The 25,492-nt window shown below is 37.4% G+C and overlaps 1 protein-coding gene across 42 annotated transcripts in view; it reads right to left on the bottom strand.

The window, feature by feature from the left end:
• Nucleotides 1–25,492, bottom strand: part of LOC129576288 (dystonin) — a 141,673-nt gene that overhangs the window by 87,670 nt on the left and 28,511 nt on the right. For 35 of the 42 annotated variants that reach the window (XM_055461084.1, XM_055461107.1, XM_055461118.1 and 32 more), the window contains exon 1: nt 14,864–16,906. The exons of 5 other annotated variants lie outside the window; for them this stretch is intronic. The gene's annotated coding sequence lies outside the window, so the exon portion shown is untranslated. Of the gene's footprint in view, nt 1–3,203; nt 3,237–14,863; nt 16,907–25,492 lie in introns of those variants that run through there. 2 more of the 42 variants (XM_055461098.1, XM_055461099.1) reach the window with 2 other exon arrangements.

Below are 25,492 nucleotides of genomic sequence, written 5' to 3'. Positions count from 1 at the left end.
AGAGAGAGAGAGAGAGAGAGAGAGAGAGAGAGAGAGAGAGAGAGAGAGAGAAAAGAAAACAACAGTCCACCGATTCGACACTTGAACAATTTCCTTCTTATATGGTATACGCCAGTGCCAACGTGCTGATGGTTCTCTCTCCGATTATGTGTGTGTGTATTCACGCACAGGGTCACCGATGGACACACAACATCCAAAAGAAAAACAAAGACAATGTGTGCAACATATGGCCGTGTACACGACGACACGCGTTCATTCGCACACACAACTTTTAATACTGGTATAATTCGCGCAATGCGCGCAATTTTCGTGTGTTCTTCGACGTCTATACATGGTAATGGTTTCGATGCGATGGTCAACCAACTTCTGGCATGCGAATCTCTTAATTGCCACCAAATTTAAAGGTATGCTTTTTTGTGTTTAACTTTAAATTTCATTCCGTTGCTTCATTCGAATCAGAGAAGCAATAAAAAAAAATTGGCAACAAAAACGAGAGCCTTGATTAGGAAAGACACCAATGCAACCGTAGAAATGGTTCTTGTTCCAAAATGAACAGCCAAGTGGCAAATTGGCGAACACAATTTACAGTTTCGCATTAGTTAACCCAAATTCGAAATTTTTTAGATTATTACATAGTCTTCTGAATTAAACAGTCATTTCTTGTGCCAAATGAAATTCATAGTTTCGTTTCCAAATTAAAAAGTCTTTTTTTGGGAATTTCATTTCTTGGAGAAAAGGCGTCCAACTGATTTCAGCCAAAGAATATCAGGTGATAATTCGATTTGGTTGTTGAATTTTCACTACAATCCCTGCACCACACTAACAAAACAAAGTAAAACACGAATTTGCGATGAGCGCATTCAGTGAAGTTCATTTCAATTCTTTACGTCGTTAGACGCACTCATGAACGCGACAAATTGAATGCAATCAACAATGTTCCGTAATGAAAGAAACATTTTTTACTTATAAAATTGATGTTTATCACGTGCTACGCTCTCACAAAAATCAATTTTGCACATTCGTGACATTTTTATTTTTTTTTTTGTCTACTTTATTAACAAATGACGGCCTGAGAGTGAAATAATAACCTACAAGAAGTATTTACAGAAGTATAATAGAAACAAAAAATGCGAATAAGTATATTGTAAATTTTCTGAGCGCAAAAACCAAACACACAAACGTCGTTCGTCACACAAATGTTGAGCGCAAAAACCAAACCTGCCTACTAGATTGGTCGATCCTAATAGGCAGATTTGGTTTTTGCGCTCAGAAAATTTACAATATACGTATTCGCATTTTTTGTTTCTATTATACTTCTGTAAATACATCTTGTAGGTTATTATTTCACTCTCAGGCCGTCAAATCTAAAAAAGATTCAATAGTACATTGAACGATCTGTGTCACAACTTTTGACACTTGTCTCGTAGCGCCAGAAGTGAGCTGTCAGACGCTTAGATGCAGGACCTTCGATTTTCACTGTGAGTGTTGGAATCAAACAAAACCAAGCCGATTACACGGATTACACTCGTGAATTCGAAGAAGAAAAGAGTTTTATTTTTCAATGGCACTGGACGAGATGTGGTGCGTGTTGTGATTTGAATTACAGTCGTCAACTAAGGCACGATCGTCTCTTTTTTTCCATCGTTTTCTCTTGATTTTAATTCCTACCGCTTTTCTTCGCACTCAGCAAGAGAAAGAAATAAATGGTGTATATATAACAAAATGAGTGCTCACAAAATGTTCACAATTATCGCAATTGAAAGAAAAATAGACGAGAGAGAGGGAGGGAGATGGAGAAAAGCTCGGTGTGTATGAATTTCATGTGTGACACAATCTTGTTGGGGGAATTTAGATTTTGTATATTACGGTGTGTGCAGCAGGTTATATGAAGTGAACACTTATGAATCATATCTATGTATTCGAAAGTTACGAAGACTGAAAACAATTGAGCTTTCTCAATAGCACAGAAGAATTAAGCGGCAGCAGCAACGGCATCGCCAGCGATGAATAGCAGTTTGGCATTGTGTCGTGAAAACGGTACAGAATTTCGCATATCATTGAAATAATGAAAAGACAAAAAGTAATGCAAAGAAAAAAGATTAAATAAAACGATCATAGAGCGAGATGGTCGTTTGTGCGAGTCGTCGTCTTCATCATCATCGTCGTCGTGCTGTCATTTCTTTAGCACACGCATACATTGACACACATTGTGACGCAGACACACACGAAACGACGACATTGTTGCTACTGCCTAGGGCTCGAGATGGCATATATTGGTATTCATCCGTCAAATAGCTGGTACGTGCATAGGCATAACTAGATCTTAAGATGTGCGGCAATAATCGCATGTCGCTTGTTGTTATCACAGACAAAAGCCAAACAATAAAACGTCATCTCTCTCTCTTTCGCTGGCTGCGATTTGTGAAGAAATCAACAAGCATGAAAAATCACAGCAGCAACAGCAGCCACCGCAACACTGTTTGCAATTCATTCCGTCCCTTTCTCCATATAGTTCACGACGTTTCAGAAACAAAAACAAATATCCGTTTTTTCTCGGTGCTCGGTGTGCTCGGTTATGTTCACGTTTCGAATGTGCGATTATCAAACGGAATAAGAGTCGCAGCAAACACTATGAATCTATGTAGATCGAACAACACACGAAATTGCACACACTTACTAACACACACACATACACACGTCGATTAAGGCACGCAGCGAAATTTGATTGCTATTCTCAAAACAGAAAAATCGACCCTTCTGATGGATATTCATTAAGACGATGGACGATCGAGGGTGAACCATTGTAATCGCTGTGGATCAATGGGCGATTATTAAATAGGTAATCTAATTGGCATATCGCTTTTCTGTAGTTCATCGTCCGTTTTTTTTTGTTGTTGTTGTTGTTAACAATTATGTTTCTGTTGTGCCGATTAATCGCAACGCGCTATCATTTTTGATTGAACATTTAGTTTTCGCTTGTTTGACATGCACAACAGATTCGAACTCAAAAATCACCGAATATTTTTTTGAAATTCATGTAATCAAATTGATGTACAACAAAATGAACAACAGGAGTATGAAAAAAATATGTTTTAAACGAATATAAGAAAAAAGAAACAACACTCAACAAACAAAAAAAACGACACATAAATTTTTATAATGAGATTTAATTCGAGCAACAAATAAGAAAAAAAAAATTGTACCGAACCGTTCAGAATGAAATTCAAGAGGGGACTGAATAGAGCACTAGCAAGATTGTTAATAGGAAATAATGCTATTCTCTCTCTTTCTACTTCTACTTGGCCCGCGAGCACGCTCGCTCTCCGTCCGTGTGTATACGAGCTGACAATGTGTGTATAGAGTCGCAGTTTGTTCGCCTCAGCCAGCGCGATGACGATGAGTGAATAAGACGTGAAAAGCTAAAAACCGCATTCGGCAATAAACAACATCAATGGGTAATAAGCGGCACTGAACAGAAGAGAAAAAAACCAACAACAACACGATAAAACACTAAAAACGACCTAAGAAGAGAAACAGTTTGCTCGCTGTCTTTCTCTCTCTCTCTCTCTCTCTCTCTCACTCTCTCTCTCTCTCTCTTCATCTGCCTCGCACTTTTTTGAAATTGTGTGTGTGTCGTGAGCTGTACACCAATACCAATGCATTTGAATTTTTCTCTCTCACAAATCATAAGCCCAGCATATACCCACATACGCGATGGTATGTGAACGTTTGCGCGAGCAAATCAAGAAATAGTTACGATCACAAGACGTTGCCGTTGTTGTTGTTGCTCTTTTTTCATCAACAACAGCAGCAGCAGCACGAACCAACAACAACACATGGAAAAACCATAAAAACATTCAATTGGCTGTGGCTGTTGCTGCTGCTGTTGTTGTAGCTGCCGCGAGTTCGTGTGTGTATGTGTGTGCGTGTTGTTGGTTCTAAATGAATGCCGATTCAGTGCGAGTTGCTCTCTGCTGTTGTAGTTGGATTCGGAATTTATTTCATTCTTAATAAGAAATCTTGTTTTTGAGTGTGTTTCACCGCACAAACTCAATCTCAATCGTTGGCCGTTTTTTTTTTGCTTAACAGCTACAGCACGATAGATACACACCGAAGTGAGTGAGTGAAAAAAAAGGAGAAAGATATAGAGATATTCAAAGTAATACACAAACCATAGATATTCATTTCTATATCGTTTGCATTCGTTGGCCTCAACTCTTTCGCTTCTTGCCTCGCAGATATAGCACTTGAATGATGTTCGTCTTTTCTTTCTTCCTTTCGTTCTCTCGCTCTCCCTTTGCTTGTGTAAGTTTATGAAAGATTTAAATAATCTTAAATTAAATTGTGTACGCGACATGGTCTTGTTTGGAATTATTTTGCTGGCTGGACCCCAAAACGTTCTAAATTTCTAGCCATAGAGAGAGACAATTCGCAGAGCGCCATCGCAAGATCTAATATGTGGATCTTTCACATATTCAAGCCGCTCGAATGATTTTTAATGAAATTCAATCAGTGCTCAATGACTATCATCCATTTATTGCGATCCGAAGTGAGATTCCTTAGAAAATATGCAATTTGTTGGATAGTGATAAATAAAAAGGCACTTGAGAACGAGAAAGATTGACTCGTGTAACGAATAGAACAATGGCATGTTGTGTTTGTGTGTGTGTGTGCGTGTTTTTTTGCTTCGTCCATGTTAAGAGAGTGAAAGAGAGCAACAACGACAGCGACAGAGACAGAGTGTTCTCGAGAGAGTGTTAGGTCTTGGTGAATGGATCAGTGTTGCTTTTCGAGCACACGAAACACTCAACATTCTCGATTATCTAGCCAAGTGTGCTTCACTTGACTGATTCCACGACGATTTTTTTTTTCTATCGTTCTTCTCATTCTTATTTTATGATTTTTCTTTCACCATTCGAAGTGGCGATTGTGAGAGTAAATCTATGTTCTTCGACTTTCTTTCACACACACACACACACACAAAAAGATGATTGGTGTTGGTTCGTTTTTTTTTATCTTTGCATTCTATCGTTATCGCGCACATACCGTTCATGGATCACTTTGTGTGCATCCATAAAAAAAAAACAACATTGACGTGGGGCATCCGATATAGTCTCTCTCTCACTTATTTGTCGATAAATTAGCACGTATGCAAAACTCGGTGTGAATTGAAATGCTGACGATCACATCGTTTTGAGGCGTGTTAATTATTCTTGAAATGGAATATTTGGACAAGGTTTTAAGTATCGAGTTCAATTCAATACCCATACACACACACTCAGTCACTTAGTCACCGATGTGTACCGTTTCCGCGTTGGTTGTATAATCAACGGGCGAGCGAAAAAAAAAGCGTTAGAAATATTCTATCGCTGAATCATTTCCGTTGCAAGGTGTCGGTGGAATGCGTTTTGCATGGATTGAGCAAAAATATTGTGTATTTGGGAAAGTGGAACGATGCATTCAGTTTCGAATCAAATCTGCCTGGTAGTCAACAGCTACATCACATTGTGAGTGATTGTAAATGCATAACTCACATACGAGTCATTCCGATTCGATTCGATTCGATTCGAATTGACTGATGAAAAACTGGTAGAAGAATCGATACACGCGTGGGACGATTATTAGTAGTTCACCAATTCTTGTACGATCTATTTTGTGCTCACATTGAATCCGGGGCCGGTTGGAACTTTCAATAATATGTACCACAGCCGCGTCGTATACATTCTCAACACACATAATATGTGTGTGCTTACATTAGAAATCTTGTGCGCACGCTGTGTGTGACACAATACTGAAACCAATTATGTTGTAGGTTGAAAATTTGTCTTTATCGAGAGATAGACGAGAAAAAAAAGAGCATTCTTTTTACCAAGTGCTGAAGCATGGCAAAATAACACAGACAACCATGTTATATTCATTTTCAATCAGCACGCATCACTCGAATCCAATGGAAATGAAATGAATTCATGACATAGCCATAGATGATGATGAAAATTGAAGCCCACCATTTAATGGAATTAAATTTACTTTGGCTCATATTTTTTGTTGTTTCTTATTTAATTTCAATTAATTTATTGTTCTCGATGAGAGTGCATACGCCCGACGACAATTGCAAGCCACAATTTTACCAGTTGTGGATAACTTGTGTACGGAATAAAACAAATTGGTGACTGGCAATTGTCGTCGATTGCATCAACGTTTGGATTATATTTGAGCAGAATGTAAACACATTCAAGCAGACAAAAGCGATCTCATGCATAGTGGCTTACGTCAGAACAATGACAATCGACAATTTTGCATTCTTCTCTCGTTTTGCGAGTGAGAGAGAGATTCTTTCACTACCGTGTCGAATCAATTAAAAGCGCTTGCTCGTATGAATGAGGTTCTTCGTGCTGTTTTTTGTTTTCGGTCACGAGCGACAATTAAAAACCTAAAGATTCAATGGGTTCATCAACATTACATCACTAGCAATTCAGTGAAGAAAGCACTTGGCGCGGAAATAGTCCGCCGATTGATCAGTGATCATTACTAAATGTTAATTACACGATAACTCGTTTCTTAAAAGAGTTTGCTTTAATTTCCCATTTTATCAAAATGAATTCGGCTTTCAATTTGATTGAATAGAAATTGTCTGGACGCGACGCTTGACGTTTTGCATAGAGAAAAATGTGTCGTCGTCGCCGCCAACAACGTTGTCCACGTCGTCGTCGTCGTCGTCACCAATTATATATCTCTTATCGATTGTGCCGCTGCGTATGTTCCGCTCTTTCTCGTTTTCTCGGTATTCGGTTCGATTTCATTCCATTTACTCATAGATATTGTGTATGGCATGCACGTAGGTTGTAAAATTGACTTAGTTCTCTATAATCAGTTGGAATTGGATTGGCCATTCGATTTTGTTGTTCGAAAATGGGAAACTGGTGCGAAACTGGCTCTCTGTCGTTGACAAGTCGAGTCGAGTCACACTGAGCAAGAGATAAATGTGGAACGGCAGCTGTTTGCATTAGATGTGCTGTGTGAAGTATATATATATATATATCAGTGGGCAAGTGACCACAAAAACGAGATCAACGAAAATTGGCCAATCGATAAATTCGCATTGGAACATAGAAAATGTTTGTTGTTTGATTGTGAAAAATGGATTGAAACAAAGAGATACAAAACTTTCATTTGTTTTTCTCATTATTGAAGGCGGTGGCGGCGACTGTGGCAACATGTTAATGACTCAACCGACTGGCGATGAATATCAACAACAGCGATTTGGCAATGAAGAAGGCAATCATCTTAAGAAGCCACAAAACGATACTCATCCCCCGTGTCGTTAGATTGTATTGTTTGCTTAGAAATCGATGACATAAACCACATATTCATATTGAATCATATCTTTTATTCATGAAGACCACAAATTAGAATTTCAGTCCACTTTAAATGTGGAGTGCAACGCACACGCACTTGAAAACAAAACACATTTCAATTAGATCACGACCTGAATCATCGCGCGCGGTGATGGCAGAAGCAGCAGCAGCGCGGGAATGTGTCTCTCTATTTCGTGTAAACAAACAAACAGACAAAACATACAGAGATCGCGCACACCATATGGCATTTCAATGCAGTTTTTCTGTTGTTCTTTTGAATCGTCACAAAGTGATTAGCGAATAACAAAAAAAAAAACATCAAGTTTCAACTTTTGTTTTGCTTTTTCAAGACATTTTCTCTTTCTGCCAATTGAGTGGAGCTCTTCATAAAGTGGATTTGTTTATCATTTTCTTCTTCTCCAATCCACTTGTTAATTATTTTACTAGACTGTTAAGAGTGCCTATGATCAGATTGGTTCAATTCAAGAACTCAATCGAATCATTGAAATGGTGAAATGAACGAAACTCGCACATTCCATCCAATCCGATAATTCAAAATGTTCATATGAATTTTTAAGTGAATTTCTACCAAGAGCCAAGCCATTTTATAATGACATTAAAGAGAAGAAAAAAACCGAAAAAAAAAAGTTACGAAATCAAAATGCTCGAGACCTGAAAAAAAAAACCTTTTGTTTGGCTTTATGATTTGATGGATTTTTCGTGCTCGCGCTCGCGTCTTTATGATTTCATATTCACATGTAAGTAGGTGTGAATTGTATTCATGTCGGTTTTTGTTTCTCTCTCTCTCTCTCTCTCTCTCTCTCTCTCTCTCTCTCTCTCTCGCTTTCGATGAGTAATAAAATCAACAATGACGAAAAACACCGAATCACATGCGCCAACCAATTCCCAGCAATGGGTTTTGAAACAGTTTCGATTTTATATCAGAAATTTTGTCGAAATTTGTTTATCGCTCTCTTGAAATTTCCTCAAAGCAATGTGATTGCGATGATTGTTCAATCTTCCATCTTGGGCTAAGCGAACTCAAATACTTCTTTGGTCAGAAAATATTTTTTGTTTTTCGTAGTTGTTTTCTTGCATACTTTGATAGCTATCAAATAAATCTTGTGTAAGCCAAATTCATTAGATTTGCATGAAGTCAAATGAAGAGAAAAAAAAATGCACACAATTTATTTGAAAACGACAATCAAAGACTATGTGTGTGCCGTATGCTTGAAAAGTTTTGGGCATTGCAATAAAATAGCTATTATGCAAATAATTTTCCATTGATTCTGATTTGTTTATGGCCTGCCGTGCAATACTTGTGGCCGAAGATAGTGCGCGAGTGTACAATTGCAATGAGGATTCTAAATGGCGAAATAAATTGCTGAGAGAAGTGAAAAAAAGCAACAATTTTTGACGTAATTTGTGCCGCTTTATGAGAAAACCGAAAATGAGATCTGCATCGTTTGTGTTCGCATAATGCAAATCAGTGTGTTCGTGATGCTCGAAGCAAGAACCGATTTAATTTATCTTTGGGTTCATGTTGATTTGGGCCGCACTCTCGTGCGCCGCCTGAGATATATCAATCGTAGACATTTCAGTCAGAGAGGAATGTCTGAGGTTTTTTTTTTCGTGCTCTCTGTATATTGCACACATCCGCACGTATAAAATAGGGTCGTTCGATTAAAATACCGAAACCGAAACAAAACACAGAAATATGCTAAAGACTGTGTCTGCATGATTTTGTGGAATTCTAATTCGTTTGGTGTCTTTGCACTTCCAAACGTGTGTAATCAAATACTTGGAGCTGAAATGAAACCGCGCGCCGTGTCGCAGTGACGTAAGCCACAGACTGATTTACTCAAATGAAATTGAAAGTGACACTTGAGTTTCTATTTCTTTTTTTTTCGTTCATGTGCAGCAAGCAGCAGTTGGCTAAAATTGTCGCGTGTGCGCACATGCATTGCATATGCAATAAACGAAAACCGATTGAATCGATTGTCATTAAAATTGCGGTAAATTGATTACATGCACTTAACAATAATTGCCAACTACCGAAGTGTGTGCGGCGACTGAAATCGAGAGAGAGAGAGAGAGAGAGATCGATGCGCCGCATGTGATTCATGCACAAAAAGACTTTGGACCTGCAATCCGTTTCCAGTGAGGGTTTTGATTTTTCCTCTTCGACACACATCACTTTCAATCAAATCAATGAAAAATAGACAAAGAGGAGTCGCGAATGATTGATTGGCACTGCATTGATTTGGTCTTTTTGCGCTTGGCAGTTAATTTGTCTGAAATCGTTTCAATAATTCAGTCTGTCTGAAACCGTCCCAATTCACACATATTTACCACCGAGAGGGAGCAAGAGACCGGCAAGAGATCGATGCACGATAAATACCACTGTGTGCTGTGAATAAGGTCAATCGGTTACAACGGTCATTTGTTGCTTGTCGCACATAATTTTTGTGTGCAAACTGCTTTGATTCTGTTGATTTTTTTTTTTTTTGCTTGGCTTTGTTTTACATTAACAAATCGTTTTCGTTTAATTGAAATGGTCGCGCGACAATTTGTGCAAATCACAGTTGCCACTGACGCACCGCACCCACCATAGCGAAGTTGCATTTATCAGCGGCTGCATCTGATTTGAACGGATTTTTTTTTTGATTGTGCGTTTACAAGAGACTCCATTCCGTAGTGCGTTTACGAATACGAGACAAGAAAAAAATGGTTGTGTTTGACGCACAGCACCACCAACAACGACAGTAACAGCGAATAATTCACGCTTTTGTTGGCTTGTATACAAGTTATTACAATATGTGCGCTTTATCGGTTGGTTAGTTAGACGCCTCCAATATTTACACAAATAACGCGCACTGTTTTCATCGTCTGGAATTTATTTGCCTTTGTCGAGGTAGAGAAGATCTAAGAAAAAAAAAAAACTCACACACAAAAGTCAATGTGCAGGCGTCATTTGATTTTTCGAACCGAGAATTTTCAGAACGGCAAACGTTATGGTGACTTAATTCGATTGAGCTGAGAGATTTGTTGCGCGATCGGTCGTGTTGTCGGCCGTTTATGTGTTCATGTTTTATTCTACCGAAATGAGTTATTGAACATATGCTCCTGCTCCTGTTGAATGTCATTTCACATTAGTCCAACGCTGATGTCTGTCAATGTGTAGTTGTGAGAACGAGAATGTGAGCCTAACATATGCAATTAATGTGCAACACAATGTTCATTTGCTAATCTGTATTTGATTAGCTATTATTTGCACAACTCACAACAGACACATTCACAGCAATGGCTGCTGCTGCTGCAACGGTGGCATTAAGTTGTAAAGTGAATGTGCTCGTGCCCACAACATCAGACTATATTCATTTTTGCTTCTTAATCATGCATCGAACGAGTTTAATGGTTTTTTGAAATGCCATAAAATGTGCTTGGATTGGATCATGATCCGCTGAGTTTTGGACCATTTTTTTAAACATTAGAATAAGCCAACTTTATCAACTATATTTGAAACCAATGGAATTATTAACAATTTTGTTGTTGCACAGAATATTACCGTTTTTCACCCGGAAAATCCTTTTTACCCGACAGAAATCGAACCAATTTTATTTCAAATATGAAGTCCGTAGCACCAGTGTGTTCCTGTACTATTGAATATTTTTAATGCTATTACATACACACTGATGCATCCGCTACTTGGTTTTTCTTCCTCTTTTTCCCCCCATTCGGCCACTATGTCAACGAGTTACACTTGACGATCATTCAAAAATCTATAATAAAAATGTGTGTGTTTTTTTTTTCGGGCATCATAAACCAAAATAAATCATAAAGAGCAATGAACTTGGCTCGTTTGTCTACATATCACCGAGAAACCCATGATAATGTGTCACGACGAATGCACTCTAACATCTCTGACGTGCGCGCGCTCGTTTGAAAAGCATCTCCGATTCGACTATTTTCGTTCTTCTAATAAACTACATTTCGACCTTTGGAGTGGCGGATCTGTCACGAAACTCACTCTGTCAGCGCAGAAGCAGCAGCAGCAGCAGCAGCGACTGTAACGGCAGTTGTTTCATGATCAAATCATGTCGACAAACAAATCGTAATCATTTTCAGCTGAAAAAATGCAGTAGCAATTAACGACGACGTTATAAATACGGAATAAGCAACATTAAGGGGAATAAAAATCGCGACGCGATCGAAATGACTTGAATCTCTCACATTAAATTTGACGCTAAGTCATAACATTTTAATTATTATCATTAGGTTTTCTGGCTGACTTTACGCCGCCAGTTGTTCGAACCAGAAATGAACGAAAAAAGCGAAAGGGCTGAATGTTGCACAGACTTGCAGTTTGCTTGGCTGAAATCGAGTCTCATTTAATTCGCTGGTTATTTTTGGGTAAAATTGGCAGCGATCGTTACATAAATGACGCTCGCGACATTTCAGTGAAACCGAGCAACCATGGAAATGAACGAGAGAATTGTTTTCGTTTCGTTGGAAGGAAAGTGCAAGTGCTTACGAGTTTATTGAGCATATCAATGATCGGTCATCCAGCACAAGACCCATGAAATGTCGACTATTTTCAATATAATTTGCTTCACTTGGTGGGTGTTTTTTTTTTAATGCATTCCCTCAAAGAGAAAAAAAAAATACCGTCACCGCAGCAACACATTTTGGTTAACTGGCTTTTTGCGAAATGAAAACATTCACTCGCAGAGCGAAAACGGTATTTAAGCAATTGGCCAAAATTGTCGAAAAAAAATGAGGGTTTGAACGAAAAATTGACCAAATAAGTCGCGAGATGGAAAGATGTCGATGCGAAACTCATCAATGAAATAAAGAAAGCAATAAATAAGTATGATGCCGATGAATAAAATCGGCAAATCACCAAATATGGACACAGCAAATGGTGTGTGTATGTCATTGGTTTGCCGGCCGGCGAACGAACTGAAGCGGGTTTGATGTCATCTTCTTAATTTACTTAATACTTCAACCAACTCGATACGTGGTGTGTATGATTTGACCTTAAACGGACGAAAATATGATGAGCATAAAACCAAAATGACGAAAAAGAACGACGAACGTTTAAATATGGAACTGAACGTTTGTTTGCTTGTATGTTGTCGGTTGGTCGATGTGTTTTTTTTTTTTATCCAACGAGTCAAGGAATAAGTGTTGTTTGTTGTAATATTTATTATCGCGATACCGCCCAAAAAAAAAAATGAAGTCACTCCATAGATGCGTTCACCATCTGGTGGTCATATTTGCTCATCGTGTTCGTATGAGCGACGTTCTATTTAGTTGCAATACCTCTCTTTCATTCACTCACTCACTCACTCACTTTCTCACCATTTGCTGTTAAAACGTTTTATTTGGTGTATTGCATAATCGTTGTGTATGTGGATACTATGTCGCACGATTAATCAGCAGAAAAAAAGCATTACTGGAAATCGCCGTTGTCAACGTTTAAAACGAAGTTCATGTAAGCAAATCCGCGTTTATCGCTTAACAGAAAAAAAAAAAGAGTTAAAGCGACTAAATGAGTTTCGAGTAATTTGGTGGAATGTGCGCTCACTCCAAACAATAAAACGAATTTGCTGTGAGTTGTTTTCATGGAAACCAAGTCATAGTGTCAACAAATTGAGCACTCGTTTTTTTTTAGCATCGCCGCTGCACGCGCACACGACGATCAATCGAACATGTACGAAATAGGCGTACCGAAGAAAATAGCTTTTTGGGCCGGATGACAATGGAATGAAGAAATCATGTTCGGAATCAAAGCGCTGTATTTGTTTCTATCTACTTTCCATTGAAAACGTCATTCAAATTGAATAAACAAGAATATGCTCATTTGGCCATTTTTGCGCAACCATTTTCGATCGAATTGAGCTGAGACAAGTATAAAATCCAACTTGTCAAGCGGTTTTTTTTCTTTTGCATTAGAGACAAACTCGACTGTTGTTGTTGCTTGAATTTGTCAAAAATAAGTTTCACATTGCGAAAATGAATCGAATTGTAAAATAAACGAGTGAATGGTGCGGTAAACATTTGTCGAATGAAGACGACTCACACCATTGTGATTGCGCATGAATTTTCCTTCATTTGTAAACAAATCGAAACTTAGGACGGTGAACAACGAAAGTCTAATTATCAAAAAGTGCGACTGGTGTGAAAAATAAATTGAAATTGCAATCAACAACAAGTTCATTAAAATGCCATCGAAGCTTCGAGTGACCCTGTGATCACTGTGAAATGTGAGCCAGTGATCGTGCCGAAAAGTTTCGTTTTGAAGAAAAAAGCGATTCGATTGGCGAAAAAACCAAGGAAAATAAAATGATGATTGATTTTCGTTCCCATCCATTGTGTGCCGATGGTTTTTTTTTTTTTTTTGGCAAAGTAACTTATGTCTAGCCTTTTGTCATCACACCGTTAAGTATGTTTATGTAAATGATTTTTGTTGTTGGTTCATTCGGTCATTTGGATATGTTGGCCAGCCCAGCAGAAAACCTTATGCACACCGTTCCGCTCGTGTCTTCGTCTAATTATGATCGCACAACACAATGTGTCTCCCGCAATTAAGAAGCTCTTTCTTTCTTCCTTGCCTTGGTCTACAATGTTTTCATTTTCTTTTTCTTTCGAGCAAAACAGAAACGAACAAAAAAAAGTTCACATGTTGGTTGTAATTTTCTGTCGCTGAATTGAATATATGTAAATTATAAAAATGGTCAATTGGAGTGGATGGCCACTTGTCGAACCACACATACACACGCAGACACAGGATACACATTTAAATGCTTAATTTTTCTCCTATTTTCCAACTCAACAAGTAATTTGATATGTCAATTTCCGTACATTTGTATTTGAGAATTGTCGATAAATCGTGCTACCTGCATCGATGCCATTCTAACATCATATGCACATCATAAAAATTATTCGGGTGCTCAAGTGTTTCCATCAAGACAATAACCATAAAATCTTCGTTGAGAAATGGAGAAAAAAAAGAGTGAAGAAGACGAAATGAAAACACAAATGTACACAATGTTTGCCGCTTGTACATACGGCACATAACAGGCAGTGTGTGACAATCATCGGGTGTATTCACTGTTTATCTCACTCTCTCCCGGCCACCATACATCGGTTGAGTAGGTGAGAAAGAGCGAGATGCATGATTGTCGAAAATGGCAATTCCATCAGCACAATAGATGTTATTGTTATACACACACGAATAAAAATCAGTTCATCAGCTCGTCGTCGAATTAAAAAATGATGAATCGAAGAAGAACAAAAAATTGTCTTGAAAAAATCTAATCACTACACAGTCAAAAAAACCAATTCCGAAGAAATGATCAAACACTGAATCGAAACAACAACAAAAACTTGAGTTAAAAAATGCACAGCGACAAACGCGAACGAAACGAAATGAACGAACGAACGAAATAAAAAAAAAAAATGCTACAACAAGTTTTTTTTTTTTCAATCAAAACACAACATACAATTCCGACAGCAGATACCACAGAATGAGAGAATACACAGTGTCTTTTGCCTCGATTTGAGGCTCTGATGGAACACATATATGCGATGTTACACGTTTGAATATGATGGCTTTGTTGCTATTATATATTTCTCTTTTTTTTTTTCGATTCGCTTGTATATCGGAACTGTGAACCGCATCCTACGTATTTTCCGTAGTGACTGAATGGCTTTCCGGGTCAGCATCAGCGATAGCTTGGTGTCTGTGCACATACAAAACACCGAAATGCCAATGCGTCAAGGCAGCTAGCACTTGCATTTGTATGGGTATTTCAGATGGTATGATGTGTAGGTAGCGGCTGTTCTCTCACAACTTCAACACACATACGTGCACATATAGCACACTCACACACACATACACCCATACGGACACGGAGCGATCACTCAAGCGATCGTACTGCAGTGCGTATACTTGACGTTCAATCTTTCGCCTCATTCATATCGTAGCGTTTGCTGGTGTGTTGCACACAAGTGCACGATACGCCGCATCGCACGCTTGGCCACACATATGTTATTTCTCAATATTGTTAATGTATTGCATACCAAACACTTCATCAGACAGGTCGTTTGGAGTTGTACGCACACTTAACCAGTGCACATACGTTTCGGTTCAACCATCATTTGTTGATGTGTGCGTTGTGTTGCGAATGTGGGTCTTCCTTTTGGATAATCATGAAATTTTCTGTTTCAATCGGCTATCGCCGAGAAATAAACGTATATATTTTTTTTGGCATGTGCTATACACGGATTACATTGCAATCCAAAGCATATGAATCACATGCTCATTAGACAAATAGAGAGTACAAAGTTGATAATCAAAGGCTTTTTACGTCAAAAGAATGAGAACGATAACACGAATCTGATAACGTGAACGCTTTGCAATAGGAGAGAAAATTAAAATAACAAATAGCGTAATTACACGATTGTTCCGTCATATTGGCTGTCTCATTTCAAGTAACGTAAATTTTCCAGGTGTTATACGATGAAATTGGCAAAAATTCCCCGAATTCAATGCACGGTTCTATCGATTGAGTATCGTGTGATTCAGTGTTTAGACAATATCAATATGCACATCGCTAACGCAACGCGATTCCATGGAAAAAGTTTTGTTCGAATGAACTAGATTACAGTTTTTCGAAGAAGTCGAACACATTCATCATTCTAAGCAGTCAGAATGGAATATTTAATGAATTATTTGGAAAAATGTTAGATGGCCTGAGCATGTACATAATATAAGTGCATGATTAATATGCGATCATGCATCTCATAGCAAACAAACCGAGTTTCGATTGAAAACAAATGATTTCTAATTGAAAGGAATAACAGTTCATTAGGAGCCAACTGGGCTGGCTGTATGTTGTTGACCATTTATAAATCGGACGCTAAACACTGTAATTAGCACCGTTCTGTTTTCATTCCAATTTACTGTGCGGTGGCCATGCAAGCGTGCTACTCAACGACAAGTTATACTTTATTTACTTTTGTAAAGTGCATTTCAAATTCAGTGTCATCGTAATAGAGGAACAGTATCAGCTGGGTAAGCCAAGGTTTATGTACACTTTATCATAACAACGCATACCGATTCATTGATTGGTTACATTGTTTATCATCTCGTTTGTTCTCTCCTGTTCGCTCCCAGTCTACCTCTTTACGTCTCTCGGTATCTCTCTATTTCTTTTCAGTGTGTTGTCTATAGGTGACACAGTGTACGTGCAGTAGATTTAATCGGTGGCTTCAAAGTATGACCAATCTGATAACGACAATTTTGTTCGAACCATTGAAAAAGATCTCAAAACCCTCAAATCAGGTACAAAATCTGAACAGACTTGAAAACAAACATTTCAATGATCGAACAAAGCTCTCTTTAGTTACACATAAAAAAAAAAGAACAACTACATACAAAGGCGCACGGCGTTGTACTGGGAAAGGGCGACGGAAACACAAGAGACTGACAAAAACAAATAGAAGGAGAAAAAAAAACAATGAACGTTGACGTGATTAGCATTCAGGTCGCTGTGGGCTCGAACGAAAATGTTAGAAATTCTGGCAGTGAAACAGGTACATACGCGCATCCAACGATCACAATATTGTGAGTGTAAGAGAGAAAGAGGAAGAGAGAGAGAGAGAGAAACACATTTTAACCAATTTACATAAAATGCAATCGCTATATCTCAATCGTTTCGTGAATACGACATGCTTTTTAATGGCATTTTATCTACTGTTTTCTATATATAAATATTCTCTCTGAATCGCATAACAAATAAATTTTTAGCTTTTATACTTTTTTTCTTCTTCTTTTTCACTCGCCTCTTTTTTTCTCTCTCTCTACATATTCCATACTCGATCTATCCCGGTTGGTATGCAACTGGTTAGTCTGGCGAATGACTGCAGCCAGTTTATAAACTCGATTTGAAATTCACAATAAAAACTAAATAACAATTCTTTCCGAAATATGAGACGGACAAATTCACAATTTTGTTTACAACAACCATAATCATTCTGTGTGGATTTTTTTCTATGGGAATTGATTTATTACTATTATTATTATTATTATTATTATTATTATTATTCATAATTGTTATGAAAATTCATTCGAAGATTAAGGTATGAATGAGGGGAAAAAAAATGACATCTTTTTTTCGTTGATAAATGAAATGTGATAGAGATTTCCCATGAAAAACGATTTTAAAAGCGTATTCAAAATTAAAAATTGACTATTAATTGATGAAAATGTAAATGTTTGAAACTGAACATTGTCAGCATTTTGGATGATAAACATCGATGATGAATCATCGAAATTTCATAATATTTGAGACAACTTATATTTACTCGAAATTTTCGGATCGAAAATATGAAATACATTCATTTATTGAGGTATTTGAACGTAATTGTGTCTTAATTGAGTAAGATTATAAAAATTACGGTGTTGATTGGTGTGTCTCACCCATGCTGAGATTTGAAAATGAACAAAAAAAAAAAAACTCATTTTTTTCTCAAATGATGGGCGCCAAAAAATCTTGAGTCGGAAGATGCCCACACAAGAATTGAATCATACGAATTAAAAATCAGTGAAGAAAAAGCAAGTAAAAAAGCGGCTAAATAATATACAATTTCATGATCATGTTGGAATTAAAATAAAACCATTTATAAGAATGTCTATAATTACGTTGCACGTAAATCCAATTATTCTAAAAATGACCCAAAGCACTGTTCGGCTATAAATGAAATGAGTCTCGATGACGAATTGAATGAGGTTGAGAAGAAAAAGGTTGCAAATGGTTGGTTTTTTTTTCGTTCTCTGTTCGTTCGCGAAGCAATCAATTTGTCGGAACCAAAGAAAATAGCACGCAATGTCATCGCAAAAATGAGATTGCACAGTTGTTTCAGCGTGCAGACTGCACAGGGACACCATACCAATTTCGGTCGACAATAATGTGATACCAACATGAATTGATGATGGGAATTCACCGTCGTTTTTAGCCGGAAAAAAAAACAGCTGCTTTTGTCTAGTTGAAATAAGACAAGGGAAACAAATCAAATCGTTGCGTTGACACAGTGTGTAACGACCATGTCATTTTAATTATTAGATTATGTTTTGACAAAAGTACGATGAGAAATTTCAGTTGAGCTAAGGTCTTGTCAAATCTTGATTATGTTGTGATATTTTCGCCAAAAAAAAAAAACAACCCACGTGTCCTTTGCTGGCTAAAAAGAAGGCGATTGTATCAAAAAAAAAAGCGCACACCGTTCGGTTAAAGTAAACAATTCAGAACGCAAGATACCCAAATGACCAAAAATGGTCGTTGCAATAATGGTCATTGCGATCATGTGGCATTATGATATTCCGAATGTACGTTGATCGGTCAGAAAATTGTAAATCGATACTTCACGATTGGCATATCATTTACACGAATGCCAACGACTCATTACATAGCATTTACTTTATTGAAATGTTTTTTTTTTTCATCTCTCGGTGAGAGAGCTCACAAAACAACAACATACAGCGAGACGACAGCGAGAAGAGAAAAAAATCAAGTTGAAACGATTTATTTTTCAAGTGTCGAACTTTTGATTTGTTTTTCGTCGTTTCCCGCGAACGCGGGATTTGTGTTGACGACATCGTTGACGACGTCGTCAATCAAGTATGACAATGTTGATGCGGGAGAGTGAAAGAGCATGATTCAGACAAGAAGAAAATAAACGCATGGAAAACACCTTATTTATTTTAACAACAAAGGTGTGCACTCGAAGTCAGTATGCAACAAAATGACATGCTTAACCTTAGCTCAGTGTCCAAAATAAAGCGACAACTTTACACTGTGCCAATGTGTGTCGTGCGGCTCTCTCTCCGGCTAATTTATTGTTCGAGCCGTTTTACTCACCGAAATGGTGATTTAGATGACATAATTCAACTAGGACAGTTATGGCAACCGGTTACATGGCTTACGCGAAGTGAGCTTCACTGTTTATGCTCAAATTACCGCTCCATCTCTCATTCACTGTGTGCACGTTCTTTTTTTTCGGCCAACACTTTGTAAATGACACTTTGTTTATTCAACGTATTTTTTCACATTTGGCTGACGTTTAATTAAAATTGCATCAAATTTCGCTTTCTTATTCGTATCATCTTTGGCCTGAAGCGAACAATTTAAATCGATTGAAATGAAATTGAATTGATAATGTTTGTCAATTTTTTCTTTAATCAATCAGCTTTTTTCTCCGTTCAATTCAAATGACATTCAAAACATTTAAATATAAAAAATAATAATATTCCAAGTGAATGTTTAATTGAAAATGAATATTGTCGTAATTTATTGACGATCACAGACATTTTCTTGGTTGTTGTTGTGAATGGCAACGGGAGCGCATTCACTGAATGTCCCTGTTTCGGGGTTCTTATTGAAATTTATTGATTGCATGGCTCAAGTTCAAGTCAAATTAAAACCAATTTCCACTCTCTCATTCCACTGTCGAAAACGACCTCTTCGCACGCAAAAAAAAGAAGCAGCGCGCACACACACTGAACGTCTTTTAATATGCGCACCCACAATATGACAGAGCAACGCAACAATACCATATCTAGTTGGGCAGAAAGTGAGAACACAGCAAAATCTGCAAAGCGTCTGAAAAATTTAGATTTAATTGATGTACGGAATCGAGCACATGGCCTATGGTGAAATAAGAATGACTTCAAAATCCATTTAATTAAACATTCATCAATTTGCATTAAAAAGTGGTGAGTAACCAGTAACGTGTGCGTACATGCGCTCGCGCGTTCGAGAGCATGCATATGAGAAGAAAATTCAAAAACTCAAAATCAATATTATTCAGTTCGTTTTGTTGTTGCTTGTGCGATTTTGCCTCTGACTCTTATGCTTCGACAGACAACACACACTCTCGAGCACTAGCGCTAGCTAGCGACCAACAGACAGCATATTTGAAATCAACGATATTTATATTACGATGAAATAATGGAAACCAGAAAGTTGAATAAAGCAAACAACAACAAAAACCGTATGAAGGCAAATTACTCATGCACATTTTGACCGCACCTGATTACCACCCACCTATAAACAACATAAACTGCTCTTTTCGCAAACGCAAAGATCACATGAATAATATGCACATGTTTCGCTCATTTTACGGTGCCAGAACCAGGTGTATTGGCATTTTAATGGTGGCTCACATGTGGCACTTTCGCTTTTTGACCAAGTGAACCAGTTGCGTTTGATCAATATAGAGTATAGAGAAAAAAAAAACACTATTTCCATTTCATTTTAATACTATGCCAAACGTTTTTTTTTTCTTTCCTAAACTAAAGTTGTCCGATGTTTTCACTTTTTGGCATTCGATCAAGCCAATTCATCCACATTTGCACTGCATAAATGTTGACAGAATTCAATGTGTGATGATTCAAATACGGCGACCGTTTTATTTGCTCACATTTAAGCAAGTGTGATCTGTTAGCTCGTCTGAACTCGAGCTAATTGAAATGGCTCACTTAATGACCGATTATATAATTTGATGTTTTAAATGGTTATTGCCAATCGTCGAGAGCGGACCGCACCGGCTTTTTGTTGTTGAAGAGAGTGAATGAGGCGACGGTTGAGATTGAATGAAAGAATTGTGTGCTGTGTGTTCAATAATTAAATAGAATCGCGCGCGAAAAATTCACACCATTCGCCAGAATCAAGACAATGGGACGATGTGCATAGAATAATAATCAGTGCCATTATGAGTGGCATCCACCAAAAAGCGAAAGAGTGAAACAATGGCATAGTTTTTTTTATTCGGTTTAATTACGTGGATTGTTCTTCTTTTTTTTTTTTGTAAGCACGCTTGATCAATGATCACCCAGCAACGGATTGAACTCTCAATGTATTTGTTTGCTGGCGCACATTTGCTTGGCCATTCGCAATTGTACTCGACAAAAAGTGAGAAAGATAATTGTATGGAGCCACCTCTCCATGTGTTCGATACTTAGTAGTTATGCGCGCAAATTCAAACGATTGGCACTGTGCGAATGAGAACTCATTCAATGAGTCAACAACCATCAGCCTGCGTATACATTTCAGCCACTTATATAATGGCTGGATTAGAGCCGAAGCGCAAAATTAGTTTCGAGTTTTGTCCAAACAACAATGACAAGGGGGAAAAATGCAAAGATAATGAATATGAAGAAAGTACTCGCAGCTGGATGCGAAGCACTCAATCGGCGTTAGTTGTTGTTCATCGATTTCATTCCATTCTGGATTTTCTTTAATTAGCCAGAGTTCTGTTTTGCACTCTGTGCCTGCCGCATACACACAAATACGCCTTTAAAAGGTGAAATTCCGACGATTGCAAAAACACACCAACCCAACACAACTATTCACAGTATAATTTAGTCTTTTCAAAAGCAAACAACAACAACAACAACTAGTTTGCGTGTATTATTTGCATTGCCGTTGCTCAGAGAGGGTCGAATAATTTGATGCAATTTTATCGCGCACGTCCACCCGGATCTGGTTCGTGTCGAGAAACTTTCTTTCTCCGTGCGCTTCCAGACTTAATTAAAAAATCAATATTTGGATTAGCTAATGCATTTGAAACAATGGCTGTGTGCCAATTTTCGTCATTTTACTTTCGCTCGGGAAAATCGACAAATTGTGCAAATAATGCTACTACAGCTTGCTCATCATTCATTCTCTCGCATTTAAAATTTTCCATGCGTTGATCATCGAAATTTGGTTAGTTGTTCAAGGTTTTCGTTTTCCGCTTTAATTAAAATTCATCAAAAACACACAAATTCGATAGCAACGAGCATTGTTTTGCATTTTATATCTTGCATAAATATTCTTTCAGGCACCTCTCTATCTCCCCCTTGCAATCGGCTTTTCATTCTAATTTATTCAATTGAGCAGACAATTCCAGCAAGGTTTTTTTTTTCGGTGTTAGCGCACGTTCAATGCAAAATACACACAATGATAATTAACAATTTAATTAATTACTTTATTAAATTCAGCTTTCGTGAATGTTCCGAACGGTTGAGATTAGCCCAAGTTCGCGCAACTATTTTCGGTGCTGCGATGAACGGAAAATAAAACGAGCCAACCGATTTGAAGTTTATTGTTTGAGTAACTACAAATTGAAAGCGCATTCATTTGGCCTGATATCATTTGCTGGAATCGGCAAATGACAAGCAAACGTTGTTACGAGTGTCGGAGAATTTGTGTGTTTTTTTCTTCTTCTTCAACTCGTTCCCCATAATCCCAGTGTATTCGTACAACACTTCACTGTCTCGAATTTTTAATTAATGCAATTTCATACCATTTCTTCTTTTTATTCACTCGCTAAGGTGTCGACCAAATGCTTTAGCGTTCTTATTTTCTTTGTGTTTTTGCTGCGCTCGCGATTCATAATTGAATTGTAAAGTAATCAAGCCATTTTTTCCTGATAGAGCCGCACGCGGTATATGTTGTTGTGTGTGTGTGTGTGTTGTTTTTATTTCGTTACTCGCACGATAGCTGCACATTATAATTACCCAATGAGCTTGCGTCAGTTCTTTTTATTTTCACTTGTTCATTTCTCATTGTCTTGTTATCTCGGCACTGTTTTTTTGCGATTTTTGTTTTTTCTGTTCTCGAAGTTACTTTTTTTTCATCTTCTTTCAGACGCTTTGTGGTGGTGCTGGTGTTTGAAACACGCAAACCATTTCATGTCATGAAATGGAAGTATTTGTGTGCATGTGGTTTTTTCAGTGTACCATGAAAACATGAAAAAAATCCAAAGGAAATGCATTCAAACAGAAAATAGCTGGCGCATTTTATGCATATTTTGTAAAAACGTTCGTTGGATGAAAGATTTGTCGAACATTGTTATCAAATTGACGAGCAGCATAAATTGATGGGAAATTGTTCTTCGATTAGATGCCTTTTGAAAAGGCTCTTCTCAAAGTTGTTGTCCATCGATGTCATTTGTATAAAAAAAAACAGCCCACTTCTGAAGATTGAAGTCATCACATTCCAAGTCCGAACAACACAATTTTAGTCAGAGTTACAAATGTTACGTCTAAGCATCAACATTCGAACATTCTTGATTTTTTCCAATAAGATAAGCATTTTTATTCAATTAATAAAAATAGAATGGTTATGCTTTTCGAATTTATTACAATAAAAATATGTCGCGATTGCTCGATGTCGTCAACGATGATCGGTGGAAAAAAAAATTATATGTAAATAAACGTCCATAATAGGCGTTGTGATGAGGTAACGTTGAAAACAACGCGGCAAACGAATGTGATGCATGCAATGACATCTGTTGTTCGTTTACCATCACTATGCCTCACTTGCTTTGCCCAAGCACAACCGTGTGTAGAGTTGAGCTTTATACGGTTTTAAAACCAAGCATTTCGATTTTGGTTTTCAAACTTACGAATTCATTCATAAGAATATGAAACTTTCAGTTGCAAAACTTGTTTTTTTTCTTTTCTTCCGACATTGTTTACTACCAATACTTGACATCATTTACAAAGAAGATACGTTAGCATTTTTAAATCCAATTATTTTTGACCAGTATTATGGTCACTATGCGTTGTGTTAATTTTTTTTCGTTGTGCTAAGCAAATATTCGAAACTTGTTATGATAATGCCCAGATCTTTTTAGCGAAACGAACTAACAATGTTGCCAAATGTCATAACCAATTTGCTTACAACTACAACAAAAGTTCGGTAGATTTTCGTTCTACGTTAGCTTATTTTTGAAGGAAGATTACGAAGATGGAAGACAAGTTAATTGTACTCTTATATTTTATTTTCATCAAATTTTAGTTTAAAAATCAATTCAAAATAGAACCAAAAAATCTCCTAATCATTAAAAATGGTCAGAAAATCAAAATCATCGAAGAAGAAAATTTTAACAATAAAACCATGTTAGTCTATCCTGAAGACAACACAAACATGTACTCAAAAAAAGGTTTAATAGAACGAAAATTCCGAAATTGCATTGCTTTCTTCAGTCTTTTCGTTATTTTTTTTTTTTTTTTTTTTCATCAAATGAAGTCATCGATCTCGATTCAAGTGCATCGTTGATCGTAATTCCATCGTTGGTTTATTGAATCATAATTAGATTTTTGAATGCACTGATGATATACTATATGTATTGGTTTGATTTTTTTCCGTAACATGAGCACTCGTATTTCATTGAATGAAATTTTCGTTCACGTCTAAATCTGTGCCGTCTCCGGCAATGGTAAAAGTTTGAGTGACAGCATCAGTGCCCATCATAATGATATAGATGTGAAATCATATACTCGATTTTATTCTCTGCTTGTTAATTTCATTCTTCTTCTTCTGCTTTGCTTCTTCTTTGCTTCCATGGTACACTTTGTCGATGATTCCATGTGACTGACTATTCTGGTCACACAGAATTGCGCGCCAAATGTAAACCAAAGCAAGCGCACATGAAGTATGCAAATTAGATTGGAGGAATGCATACGAGAGTTAGCGACATATATGTAAGTTGGTAGCGACAAGCTAAAATAATGTCTATGAGCATGGAAAATCACTAATGATCGATCACAAGTCCTATTGTTAACATCAAAAGGCGCTTATCGTCGTCATTTCCCTTCAATTGCCGTTTCTAACTTAAATCTAAAATGCGAAGACAGTATACCGAAATTGATAATGTCATTCATTTCGCGTTGATGCACTCGTTGAACATGTGATTGCAAGGCGTTACAACAAAGTAATAGAAAAAATAATAATTGTAACAGATTTTATATGCAACGCATTTGCAGCTCAACATGGAATTGGTGGTTCGCACCATGAAGTTAGCTGCGCATGGCATACGTAATTACGCCCACACGCGCGAGCGCAAGCGCAATGTAATCACGAAATTTCTTTTCGTCGACCAAATAGTCCGAAGCCCGTGAGTGTACCAACAAATGTAGATTTAGATTCTCTTACCAACATCACCATAATCATCCCAATAACACACACTCAGCGTGGCAATTAGCGTGTTTATCCATTTGAATTGAAGTTGCACTTGTTCTCATTACCTGCAAGCCACTTGAAAAAATCGCACACACATAACACGCACACACATTGCTTCAT

The sequence above is a fragment of the Sitodiplosis mosellana genome, unplaced genomic scaffold (genome assembly GCF_009176505.1).
Source record: "Sitodiplosis mosellana isolate CC-2019 unplaced genomic scaffold, AAFC_SMos_1.0 Smas_scaffold_6181, whole genome shotgun sequence".
Taxonomy (NCBI): Eukaryota; Metazoa; Arthropoda; class Insecta; order Diptera; family Cecidomyiidae; genus Sitodiplosis; species Sitodiplosis mosellana.
The sequence above is the reverse complement of the archived record's forward strand: the minus strand, read 5'-3'. Positions and strand labels throughout refer to the sequence as shown.